The 13,724-nt window shown below is 41.7% G+C and overlaps 1 long non-coding RNA gene across 1 annotated transcript; it reads left to right on the top strand.

The window, feature by feature from the left end:
* Positions 1–12,400: 12,400 nt before the first annotated feature.
* LOC120428173 (uncharacterized) lies at positions 12,401–13,364 on the top strand. The gene is made up of 3 exons (XR_005607047.2): positions 12,401–12,555; positions 12,611–12,794; positions 12,853–13,364. It is a non-coding gene; the product is annotated as an uncharacterized LOC120428173 (long non-coding RNA).
* The last annotated feature ends 360 nt before the right edge of the window (positions 13,365–13,724 follow it).

Below are 13,724 nucleotides of genomic sequence, written 5' to 3'. Positions count from 1 at the left end.
GTTATGTAATAAAAGAATTCTCTTTTACGGTGGTGGCTCTGCGTGGTGGTAGCTGCCGTGTTTATTACACTATGAAAATATCTATGGCTAATCTAAAGATTCAAAAGGTGGCAACAGAAATGTCCGTCCAAAAGAGGTGCTGCAAAAAACTTATTATTTTTTGATCAAATGTTCGAACAAATCAGCAACAATTACAAGTTTAATAGTCAACTATACTTGAAAGTTAGTTTTGTTATTTGTTTTTGCAAAACCGAAACGAAAGTGCCAAACATATTCGTAATTACCTTTTGCCTCTTGGTGGCGCTTTGTATTAGTATGAGTGTGGTCGATGTTTGCGGACGTGCACGCAGAACACAGAACAGTTAGAACTAGCGAAAATGCCTCACTTTCTTCTGATACAAGTTGCCGCATTCTTTTATTACGTAACGCAGTTGTTGGTGTGGGTTGAGGGGGTGGGGAGTTCGAACGAGTTAAGTGTTTTTTTGAAATGTGTATGGACATTTTAAACGAAGCGCGAGGGGGTCAAAAAATCCAAATTTTAGCGTTACGTAATAAAAGAAGTGTACCTAAATGAGCAGGCATTCGTTGGTTGGTTTCCAGCCGAGTTCTAACACAGTTTCCATTTTCTTATAGAATTCTAACAGAAATGTAGCGACATTCTGGCAGGATTCTTACAAAACCAGCTCTGCTAAAATATTTCGTGCCTGCACTCAAAATCAGAATAACCCTTAAAAGGGTACTTTTTATCCTTTTTTCAAGTTTACCCGTCTTCACCCTTTTGAAAGGGTACGAGGGCGAAACCCTTCAAAAGGGTACTGGCCCAGTACCCTTTAAAAGGATACTTCCTAGTCAAATCAATCCGAATTCTGAAACGGAATCTAATTAGAATCGTATACAAATTCCGTTTCAAACGCAACAACCGGTTGTTGCGTTTGAAACGGAATTTGTATACGATTCTAATTAGATTCCGTTTCAGAATTCGGATTGATTTGACTGGGTGGCCATGGAGCGGCGCGCTCACTAGCGACATCTATGAGTCAATTTTGTTTTGTTGAAACAGTGCTGCCATCTGTTGTAATTTTTCATAATTTCTTTAAGCATTAAATTTTATTAGGAAAATGTTTTTTATTGTTTTAAATTAATATTTACAGTTCAAAATAAAATGTAATCCTTAGTAAATCACATGCTTTGAGTATTGCGCTGTTCGATTTAAACCGAGGGGCGTGACAATGGCCTTAATAAATTAATTTTGGCATTTAATATATTAAGGAATTAAATTCCTCTTGCCATTTGACATTTTACAGAACCACACCTGCTTTATTGAAAACGTTGGTTTGCTTTGTGTCTCTTTCGCGCTCGACTGTCAAGTTTGTTTTGATTTAATTTTGTGATGCAGCAAGCTGCAACGCAGGAAAAATTTATGGAGCAGCACCGGAAAAGGACAAACTGCCGGAGAGCATCGGAACATCCAACGCCATCGAATTCCACCGCAAGTGGAAACTTGTTCATCTCAGCTGGACAGATTGTTCCGCTAAGCATCGTTCTCGCATGGTGAGTTTCAATATTCTTTTCAAACTTTTCAAGTTAAATAGGCAATTCTTGTTTCAACTATCAGTTGTTTAAAAAACGATCATCTTTCGAACCAGTTGTTTTTCTGTGATTAAAGACATTATTTTGTTCCCCCCTCCAGGTTTTAATTGGTTCGTCGCACCGCTGCTGGAAGTGTTGCATTCCTCTTGAAGGACTGCTTCCTCCAAACGGGATGTTGTTGCTGTGGGTGCCGCGGCCGTTCAACATGCGTCGGGACAATGTCGATGGGTGATCGATGTTCCGCTGGTCAAAGGCTGGTGCTAGGAGTACTGCTCGTCGGGAAATCAGTTGAAATCTTCTTGGTTACGTACTGAACGCGTTCAAATACCGCAAGCCGCAGGTGCAAAAGAAGCAGTACCAGTTCCGTTCGCTCAGCGCGACTCAGTTCTTCCAAGCATCGACTCTGCCTGGTATAATTTGCTTAACCTGAACAGTTTTCATTTGGATCGCGATTTTAATGTAAAACTTATAAAGACGTTTACTAAAAAGGATTGTGAGGTGCGATTCGTAGATGCTTGTGCCGGGGAATTGTGCTTTTATTCATCATGCGCAAAGTCAAGTTGTGAAATGTCATAAATATATATAAAAAATCTATTCTAACATGATAGCGAGAACATCACTTAAACAATAATTTTGTATATTTATTATTATTTTTTCATTAAGCATATTTTTTAAATAAAGGGCAAGTACTTGTACTTCGACTGACACCATATTAACAAATCAAACTTCCGTCCGATACCGAAAGCAGAAGCGGTTTGCTCCTTGCCGAAGCTCAATTCCATAAGCAGCTTCTAGGATGATGTCCAAGTTCTTCGACGCAATCGCGAAGAAAAATCAGAGAGAGAACGTTGCCAGCGAGGACGTGCTGAGCACCTGAGCCGGCACCGGTTCGGTATTGATGAGATAATTGTTGCTGATTTGTTCGAACATTTGATCAAAAAAGTTTTTTTGCGGCACCTCTTTTTGACGAACATTTCTGTTGCCACCTTTTGGTTCCTTGGATTAGCCATGGATATTTTCATAGTGTAATAGTGAGTTATCTAAGCCCGAGCTCACGCACACTAGCACTCCATTTGTTTTGCTGGTGGGTACAAAATTTAACCTCAATGTTTTTCGTGTACGTTCACGCAATACATGCGCACGTAGATAACTCTATGAACAGGGCAGCTACCACCACGCAGCGCCACCAGCGTAAAAGAGCATCTTTTATTACGTAACGCTGTTGGTGGTGTAGGTTGAGGGGGTGTGAGGTTCGAACGAGTTAAGTATATTTTTTGAAATTTGAATGGACATTTTAAACGAAGGGGGAGGGGGTCAAAAAATCCAAATTTTAGTGTTACGTATTAAAAGAAGTGTACCTAAATGAGCAGACATTCGTTGGTTGGTTTCTAGCCGAGTTCTAACACAGTTTCCATTTTCTTATAGATACATAAATGTAGTGACATTCTAGCAGGATTCTTACAGAACCAGCTCTGCTAAAATATTTCGTGCCTGGGCAACGTTATTGCTTCACAGAGTAACAGCATTAAACTTTTTTTAGTTCAACTAAAGTTCAACTTTAGTTATTTATCAACCCACACCAACAACTGCGTTACGTAATAAAATAATGCTCTTTTACGCTGCGTGGTGGTATAGCTGCCTCGTTTATTACAAAAAGGTGCAGGTGGTTATGTTACACATGACCAGTATGACAAAGAACTTTGCAAGATGATTGTTGTGTGTTTTCGATTAGAATGTCCGGTCCAAATTTCCCCATGATTCCCTTATAATTACACAAGACAACTCTTTTGTGAATAGTTTTAAGACATAATATCAACAATTATCGTGTGAGCAGCAGCGCCGGGAGGATGGATTTTTGTGGCGTTCTTTTTGTGCTGTATTCGTGATCGTGTTCATATCATGCATGCGGTGAGGGGGGTCATTGTGCTAATGAATATTATTGCGCGTCATTATCGTGTGAGCAGCAGCGCCGGGAAGATGGATTTTTGTGGCGTTCTTTTTGTGCTGTATTCGTGATCGTGTTCATGTCGAATTATGTGGAAGGTGCGAAGCCGCGTGTTAGGATTCTTGTGTCTTTGTTGTTTTATCTGTGTTTCCATCTGGAGTATTAGTTTTAAAATTATTTTGATTTTTTACAGCTTCCTGGAATCATTTATTTTAAATCAAATGTCTACATGTAAATTTGTCTACTCACTATATGATTTATTTAAATGTTCATATTATTCCTTATTCTATTCCTTTCCTGTAATATACCATCTCCTCATACCATATATGATAAAATTGCTTAAATTAACGAAACTTTCTAAAACAGCATGGAACCATCTGGAGCATTTATATTTTAAATAACTGTTTTATTTTACAGCTTCCTGGACTCATCTTGATTGTATTTATTATATATATTATATTTATTTTATTTACTATATTTATTATATTTATTATTTATCATTATTACAAAACTATATGCTTATTAGATAATACACTACAGACTCACATTTACACTTACAAACATTCAAATCATTAAATACATTACGCACTCAACCATTTTCATCGGCCCGATGAAATGCCCCTAATCCCCATTCCAAACCTCCCAAAAATATTCCGTTCACTTTTAAAAGTCGCATGGGTTCCCTGCACTTTTGCCACTACCCGGATAAAAAATTACCATTTGATTACCATATTGGATCATACAATGACACTTTGAGAAATGGTAACTATTTGTGAAATCGTTTTTTTCAATTTCCCAAAATTAAAATTTAGCAGAAAACGCTATAGCGGAATTAAAAGGAACAACTCGTCTCTTTGTATTCACAGTATATTAAACTATTTGTGAACTGTTTGATTTAAGGTTACTTTTTGCCAAATAGTACTTAAACCATTTATTTACCATACAACAAACAGTTTTTTGACGAAAATAGTACTGAGTTTTTTAAGGTTACCATTGCTAACCACCCTTATGCCAGATGGTTAAACCATTTGTGAGATAGTAAAAATTCATGCCAACCATATAAATACCATTTTTAAAATAGTAGTCAAACATTTTTGGAAATGGTAGTAACAATATAGTTTAAAGTTCAATTACCATATGAAAAAAAGTTTTTATATGGTACTTTTTTATGCGGGTAGTGAACAACAAAAACATCCCCTCCCAAATCCCCACGGGACTGTATGGGCGTAGCCTTGGAGCACAGTGTGGAAATTTACGTTCTTAGATATTCTTGGTTGTACCGGGCAGCAATCAAATTGTCTAAGAATATTGAATTGACCATTGTGGCACCCCCTACAGCGTGGTGCAGACCCGTTATGCTATGCTATGCTATGCTAGTTTTAAGACATAATATCAACGTCCTATCGAACTAAGGGGACGGAAATTGCAAATGGAGCTGCAATAGAAATCAAGGTGAAATCAATCGACTTTCCCTCACCACTCGAAAGTTATCAAGATGCGGAAATGTTTTTGCAAGGCTGTTGCAAGCAATTGGCGGCAGCAAAGTAAATTTCAACAGCAAACATTAAAACTGCCCTTTCAAGGGCTCTAATTGAATACGAAATAGTTATTCTATATTTCCAGAAACAGAATTTCGCCGCGGCACAATAAAAAGGCAATCGCAGTAATCGATTTATTACTTCCTGCGTAAAATAAGCGATTTATTTTAACTGCTTAACTTCAGATAATGGTCAGATGCATGTCCAGTATCAAAAACCATAAAGTTTGATACCCATATTGCCTCAACTCTTATGGTTCGGCAAATGTCCCCCCATCGAAACATCCGCGGGGCCTCCGGCCACTCCGGATTGAGGCCAATACTTCCGAAATTTCAAATTTCATGTCCAGTATCAAAAACCATGAAGTTTGATACCCATATTGCCTCAACTCTTATGGTTCGGGAAATGTCCCCCCACCGGGGCCTCCGGAACATCCGCGGGGCCTCCGACCACTCCGGATTGTGGCCAATACTTCCGAAATTTCAAATTTCATGTCCAGTATCAAAAACCATGAAGTTTGATACCCATATTGCCCCAACTCTTTTGGTTCGGCAAATGTCCCCCCTGCCGAAATGTTTAATTTCATGTCCAGTATCAAAAACCATAAACTTTATCGCAACCACAACCAACTTGACCCAAAGGGAACTGGTTCTCGATCAACACGGAGACCCCTTCTTGATGCCGTTAACCGGAGCATTCCGGGATCAGCAGCTTGACCACATCGGTCCCTAACGTTCTTCCTTGATGGCCTGCAGCGATAATCCGTCCCGTTCCTGCGACGGCCCGAGCCATTTCGGCGACCTCTCCACGTCGTTGACCGGGGGAAATTTCTGCTGTCCCTTCTGATTCTGCAACTGCCACTCGATGTTGACTCCTCGGCTGTCAGAAAATTATGAGCTTGAGTGGAAGTGATTTTAGATACATCAATCTCACGTCTCTCGGAGAGGATGATCGGGAAAGGTTTGTTTTTTGAATTTTTTTTTTTGAATTAAATATACTTTATTGAATCTTTCTTATAATAATTACATTTGGTTTACATAATAAGTGGTCAGCTGTGGCTCTTCAGCTTTAGTTTGCTTTTCGTGATTTAAACACTGTTCATTTTCTTAACTTTAAAAGTATATGATTTATCATTTTTGTAACACTAGGTACAACGAGGAAAAAAAAATTAAGAAAACATAACCTAACCTAAAACTAACTTAATCTTACCATAAACTAAACCAATCCTTGAATCAAGGGGTATTCAGATATAGCACATTTTTCCCTGAATTTCAAACATTTTTCTTGAATTTTCTGATCCAACATTTTTACTTCTGCTAATTCATGAACCTCACTTGATCTTGTCCAGCCAGGAACATTCAAAACCATTTTGAGTACCTTGTTTTGGACACGCTGGAGCTTCAATTTATGAGTTCTAGCGCAACACTCCCAAACAGGTACTGCATACTCAATAACGGGGTAAATTATTTGTTTGTAAACTGCTAACTTATTTTTCAAAGAAAGCTTTGATTTTCTGTTAATTAAAGGATACAAACACCTGATGAGAATGCTGCACTTGTTCAATATTTTGTCTACATGCTGCCGAAACAATAGTTTCGAGTCAAGTATGAGACCTAAATAGACAACTTCCTTTGACCAGGGTATCGAAACATCATTCATTTTTATCAAAACATCATCCTTTGGGGCAAATCTGGCCGATTTGGAAAGTGGAAAAATGATGGTTTGAGTTTTGGCTGCATTTATGCGAATTTTCCAGTCGCCAAAGTATTCGGAAAGAACGTCAAGACCCTTCTGAAGGCGGCCAACTAAATATCTGGTTATTTTACCCTTATAAATAACGGCAGTGTCATCAGCAAAAAGTGACAACACACCATTACCAGGAAGAGTAGGCAAATCAGATGTAAAAATATTGTACAGAAGTGGGCCAAGAATACTTCCTTGGGGAACCCCCGCATCAATGTTGAATAATCCAGAAGCAATCCCATTCAGAAAAACCCTGAACGATCTCTCCGAAAGATAGTGCTGGATAATTTTGATAAGATACATTGGAAAACCGTATAAATACAGTTTATGTATCAAACCATCATGCCAAACATTGTCAAAAGCCTTCTCAACATCCAACAAAGCCATAGCAGTTGATTTAGACTCAAGCTTATTCTGCTTGATGATTTTAGTTACTCTCGTAAGCTGATGAGCAGTATTATGCCCCTTTCGGAAGCCAAACTGCTCGTTCAAAATTATATTATTATCGTTGGTAAAATCCAAAAGCCTTGAATAGATGACCTTCTCAAAGAGTTTGGACAGACTACTCAAAAGACTTATGGGACGATAACTTATTGGTGATGTTGGATCTTTTTGAGGCTTCAAAATTGGTATGACTTTGCCCAGCTTCCAATTGGTGGGGAAGTAACCAAGTTGCAAACATTTATTGAAAATATTGGCTAGATGTTGAAAGAACTGATCACTCTGTTTTTTCAACACTAGATTAAAAATGTTATCAAAGCCTGGAGCTTTCATATTTTTCATTTGTTTAACTGCAACTTTGACTTCCTCACCAGAAACATGGGAATCTGCAGGAAATTCAAAGGTAGAGTCATTGATTGTTGAAATACTATTGGCAACTGATGTTTCTTTACGGCTGGTCATGGAAGCGCCAAGATTATGTGAACTAACAAAATGAAGCCCAAGTGCATTTGCCTTTTCCTCGGATGTAATCAAACGAGAATCCTCAACAATAAGAGGAGGAATCGGCTTTGGTTTGTTTTTAAGAACTTTTGAAAGTTTCCAAAATGGTTTTGAATAATTCCCCAGCTGGCTTACATGTTTTGAAAATTCTTGATTTCTGATATTGTCAAGTCGGTCTTGTATGATTTTGTTCAAATTGTTCACTGAAATCTTTTTGTCATAGTCCCCAGTCCGTTGATATTGTCTCCTATAAACATTCCTAAGTCTAATCAAATGTTTAGTATCTACGTCAATATCAGTTACCTTAAAATTAACAGGAACCTCCCGAACGTTGGCAGCCTCTGCTTGGTTGATAGCCTGCTGGATCACCTCCAGCGAACGATCAATATCGGTAGAAGTTTCCGGGTGTTGATCATAGTCGATGTTGCTGTCGACCACTTGCTGAAACTGCTGCCAGTCAACGTTGTGGTAATCTTTCCGGGTTGGTTGCCGCTGCGGAGTAACGGAAGCTCCAACCTCCACAACCACCGGATAGTGATCAGAACTCAACTCTTCAAACACCTCAGGATGAGCCACGTTCTCAGCCATATTGGTAATGAAGAAGTCGATGATTGAGTGATTCCCAGACCGAGCCACCCTCGTTGGACGATCCGGACTCACAACGTTGTAGTATCCGTTTTGCAGATCGTTGTGCAGAATCACTCCGTTCCGATTCCTCCTGCTGTTGCCCCAAACTTCATGCTTCGCGTTGAGGTCACCAGCGATGATGTACTTTGCGCTCCGCCGTGTCAGCTTCTGGATATCGCTCTTCAGTTTTGCTGCTGAACCATCTCTGGAATTCACCTGACGTGGGCAGTATGCAGCAATGAAGAGTACTGGGCCAACCGAAGTGGGAATTTCCACCCCAACGGCCTCGATGATGTCCAGCTTGAAGTGTGGCAGCCGGCGTGGCTTGAGATCACGATGAACAGCGACAAGCACACCTCCTCCTCCAGAGGTGGTCCTGTCGAGCTGCGTCGCGATCTTGTAGTTTTGCAGATAAACTTTTTCACCGGGCTTCAGATGAGTTTCCGTGATGGCAGCTACGTCGATCTCCTTCTCGCGAAGAAAATCCACCAGCTCTAGGTTCTTCCTCCTAATGGAGCAAGCGTTCCAATTCAGCAGCTTGAGGGACCTACGATCCATACTGGATGACGAACGAGGTCAGCACTTCAATCTGCTGGGTCTTGGTTTTGCATCCACGCAGTGCAGCGGACATCTGTTTGAAAATATTGAGGAGTTCGGTTGAGGTGTAAAGATCATTACCATTTTCCTCAACTGCGGGTTCTTGGGCTGGTCTTGGCTCCTGGCTGAAGCCCGGTGGTGGCGGTCTCGGCTCCTGGCTGGAACCCGGCCGTGGATGATTCATCTCAGCTCTCTTCCTGGGATCCAACGGCAACGGTGCCAAGTTCGGGACCTGGCGTCGCGGTTGAAGAGGTGGAAAATTTTCCTCCACCAGGGTTGGAGGAGTTCTACGACGCTGAGGCTGATTCTTCGTCGATGCTTGCTGCCGAATTTTCACGAACTCAGCTCTCTTGGGGCACTTTCGGTCGGTTGACGAGTGCTCGCCGTTGCAGTTGAGGCACTTCACCAGCGAATCTTGGATGCACTGGGATGTGATGTGCGCATCGGTACCACATTTGGCGCAACGACGCTTTAGGTGGCAGTTCTTACCTCCGTGCCCGAAGCCCAGGCAGTTGAAGCATTGTGTGACGTCACGGTGCACTGGTCGGTATCGCTCCCACGACACGATAATGTTGAAAACCGCTCGAATCGCCTTCAGCTCAGGAAGCGTCGTCGATCCCTTAGCCAAATGCAGCAGGTAGAGCTGGTCACGGTACTTGATGTCTTTGTTGCGTCGGCTCATTTTGTGCACGGCCAACACATCCAGTTTCAAAACTTTTAGCTCGGCAGCTAATTCCTCCACTGGCATGTCGTACAGACCTCTGACGACGATTTTGTACGGCTTATCCATGACGACATCATGGGTAAAGTACTCCGCCTCGTTTTCGGTCAAGTAATCCTTGACCAGTTGATAGTGCTGCCTGGATTGCACCAGCACCTTAAATCCGTCCTGACACAGACGAATGTTGCCTAGGACTTTCCCAGACTTGATGAGTTCAACCAGCCCCGCTCGAAAGTCGATCGTTGCTGCTGATTGCCTCACATAAAAAGGAGGCAGTTTCTCCTTTCGCTGTTTCACTTCATTCTCCTTTGCTTCCGCTACCTGGTCCTCGTCAGGCAGTCCAGCGAACTTGTTGTTCTTCAATAGCTGCTCCTCGTGCGACGAAGAGTTCTCCTCCTCCTCATCCATCGGTACAGTTCCGTCGCTCTTTTTCGTCTTTTTGCTGTTCGATGTCACTTCCAAAAGCACCTTCCTTTTGGAAATCCCCGGTTTTTGGCCATCAGTTGAGGCCTCAACCTTCCTTTTGGAAATTCCCACTTTTTTGCCTGCTTGAGCCGCAGGTAGGGCAATATTGCCGGCGTTTTGCGCCGGGACGCGACGAGTCATGTTGATTCAGACAACCTTCACCAACGAATGCTCGGATAACAATGGGAAAGGTTTGTTCAACCAATCAGCGTGAAGGAAAAGGAGGGGAAGTCTGCGAAGAGGGGAAATCGCCACGTAACGATTTCGCTTCGCAAAAAAATGGGTTCCGATCTTTTTATTCATTCTCTTTACACATACTACACACCACCTAGACCACCAAACAGTGCGTTGCAAGTGTATTTGTAGCAAGAAAGCGCCATCGACTGTGGATTTGCTCGTGTGTGTATGTGTAGTAAACCACACTAAAATTGTGTTCGCGGAACCACACTAATATCGAAAATCGATTTTCCCCAAGATCGATCGGATGAGCAAACTCGTGAAGGGTAGTTGCACGGCAGAAACCAGGCGCACACAAATGAAGCTCCCCAGCCCGCGTTTGTGTGTATGCGTTGATAATTTGGTGCTCTTTCAATCCCCAAACTTGCCACTCGATTTCCCTTCCGCACACACAAACACTCACTACCGTACCCAACCAGATTTTTAAAGAATACTCTTTCGTGTGAATTGGCCCTGAAAAGGGCCATTTTAACGTCCTATGACGATGATAAAACCATGCGATGATGACACTCCAAGTTGCCGGCAATTTTCCCTCCCGCGCCTGCTCTGCCTCTCTTTCCAATTTGTCAATTCTCTCCTTCCTCTCGGCGGCTCTGCTGTACTGCTGCTGCTTCTCGATCCTCCTCGTGCAAAGCTTCGGACTCGTTTGAGCTTCAACCGGCGGCACGGCGCTCTTTTATAACCTCGCTTGGCTGTGACGGCTCGACGCTTTCGAAGCAGTGGCAGAGAGCAAAATTTGCTAAGTGCTAGATACTTGAATCTGATTATTGTGTTCGGGAAAGGTTGCGCTCAACCAATCAGCGACCGGGATTTTCCCGGTCTGAATTTTTATTTTTCATCTTAACTTTTGAGTACTTTAACAAAGTTTTATCAACTTTGTGAGGTAGTCTACTTGCAATTAAAGACTTCCCCTTTCGTTTGGTGGATAAAGCATGCAGATTGCTTGAATTGGGTGGAAGATATAAGCGTTTAAACGATTACACAAATCGTTACACTTTCGCTTCGCGAAATTTTGGATTGACACCCGTAGACAGTGCCCTTAGGACAAAGTTCTTTGTCAAAATTTTCGTAATTACCTTTTGCCTCTTGGTGGCGCTTTGTATTAATATGTGTGTGCTCGATGTTTGCGGATGTGCACGCAGAACACAGAACAGTTAAAACTAGCGAAAATGCCTCACTTTCTTCTGATACAAGTTGCCGCATTCTTTTATTACGTAACGCAGTTAGTGGTGGTCGCCATATTGAAATTATTTGAATATTCATACCCGTGGTACTACCCAGTCAACTCAATCGGAATTAAATTCGAATCGTTTAAGTATTCCGTTTCAAACGCAACAACCGAACTGAATTCTTTTTCAGAATTCCGATTGAGTTGACTGGGCAGTAGGTTCAAGTAGGATTACACACTTTTGTGTAATCATATGGTACGTTCGTTTGAAATGCCGGTGTGGCACTGAGTGCCGCACTCGTCGGTGCCAGTTTTGGTTCAATCGAACGTCATTTGTCAGTGCGCGTGGAACTCGAATGAAACTGAAAAAATATTGAGTGCGGCACTAGAGTTTCAGTTCCAACATGGCGGCGAAACTCGTGCGAAACTAGCGCGAGTTTCTTCAAAGAAACACTTTGACAGCTCTGAGTGCGGCACTCAGTGTGAAACTAGCCATCAAACGAACGTACCAATAGTTGAACTAAAAAAAGTTTAATGCTGTTACTCGGTGAAGCAATAACGTTGCCCAGGCACGAAATATTTTAGCAGAGCTGGTTCTGTAAGAATCCTGCTAGAATGTCGCTACATTTCTGTTAGAATTCTATAAGAAAATGGAAACTCCCAGTCACGACGTTCTAGCAGGATTCTAATACCCCGTTCGCACGGGCGAGTTATAACCGGTTATAAGACCAAAAGTGGTTATAACTCTTAAAACCGGCTATAACTCTGGTTTTGCCCATACAACGATCTGTCAAATTAAAACTGGTTTTAAAAGTTATAACCAAGTTAAAACTACTCGAAATGGGAATTTGACTGCTGGAATTTCAAAAAAATCAAACTAGTAGGCTTTGGTTAATCCTTCAAAAAATTTTACACGACAACCAAACAAAATAACTTTTTTTTTGTCTCGGTTGGTGATATTCGTTTTTGTATCGGATTTTTGGTGAGTTTCGAGACTGATGTACCAATTCAAACTAATAATAAAAAAAATCTTTTAGCCAACATCATAGTAAATCGAAGCGAAGTTTCGTTTCGATTTCGGTAGATTGAAACTGACGATAGGTGCGGATTTCGTTTCGTGCTGATCCAATAAATTGTTCCGTTCTGGCGGATTCCTTCATGGAAAGCAGAAGCAGAAGCAATGGGATCGTGAGAACACAACAAGTCAAGAAGTAGCAGCACGTGAGTTTCAAAATATAATAGAATTTGCTTTGTATTTTCTGATAATCATTACTTTTAGATAGTTGAACAAAATCCCGTTTCGGATAAGTTCTGAATCAAAGAAGCAAAGCCGGAAGTGGCCCGTCCGAATCAAAGTAGCAAACGGAGCGCTGGCATCTGTAGTTTCGATATCACCCTGATTGGATGTTCCCAAGACGGATCTTTGCCCGTTTAAATCGAAACAGGCGTTCTACGGCTCGCAAACCTACAACGTGCGAGACCCGCTGGTTCTGCTGTTCCAGATGCGACCCTTATTGGTGAACGAAATATAGAAAGCATACCCTGGAAGTGTTATAGAGTTATCTACGTGCGCATGTATTGCGTGTACGTACACGAAAATGATTGAGGTTAAATTTTGTACCCGCCAGCAAAAACAAATGGCGTGCTAGTGTGCGTGAGATCGGGCTTAGATAACTCTATAAGGGCAGTGCAAGGACCTGTTGTTACGGAATGGCGGCCAGCTTTTATTTGATTGGTTTACTCCGTTCCAGTTAAGTTGATGTCGACGCATGTTCTTTTAAAATTCTATAATAAAAGATGATTAGGGGCTTAATGGATGGGAAGGGAAGGTAGGGGGGAGGGGGGGCCGAAACGTTGATCACGGTGGTACTGCTGGTGATGTGCATTATTTGCCTGTCAAGATCTCGCAAGCGTCCATTCGCTTGAGGATGGTTGTGCTTTAAAATCTTCAACGCAGTGAGTCTTATTTTTGTTCGGCAGTGCTTCGACGGACACCCCCATCGGGGCTAGTGAATACAACGGTTTTTGACAATCTTAGCAAATTATAAAAGCACGTAGATTGTTCCATTGATACTTGGTCATTTCCAGCCGGTAGCTTTGGCGTAGAACAAGTTCGTTGTTGTCTCACGACGACTTGGAGTCTATGTGGAA

This window comes from Culex pipiens, chromosome 1 (assembly GCF_016801865.2).
Source record: "Culex pipiens pallens isolate TS chromosome 1, TS_CPP_V2, whole genome shotgun sequence".
Lineage (NCBI taxonomy): Eukaryota > Metazoa > Arthropoda > Insecta > Diptera > Culicidae > Culex > Culex pipiens.
Note: the sequence above shows the minus strand (reverse complement) of the source record. Positions and strands in the feature narration are given on the sequence as shown.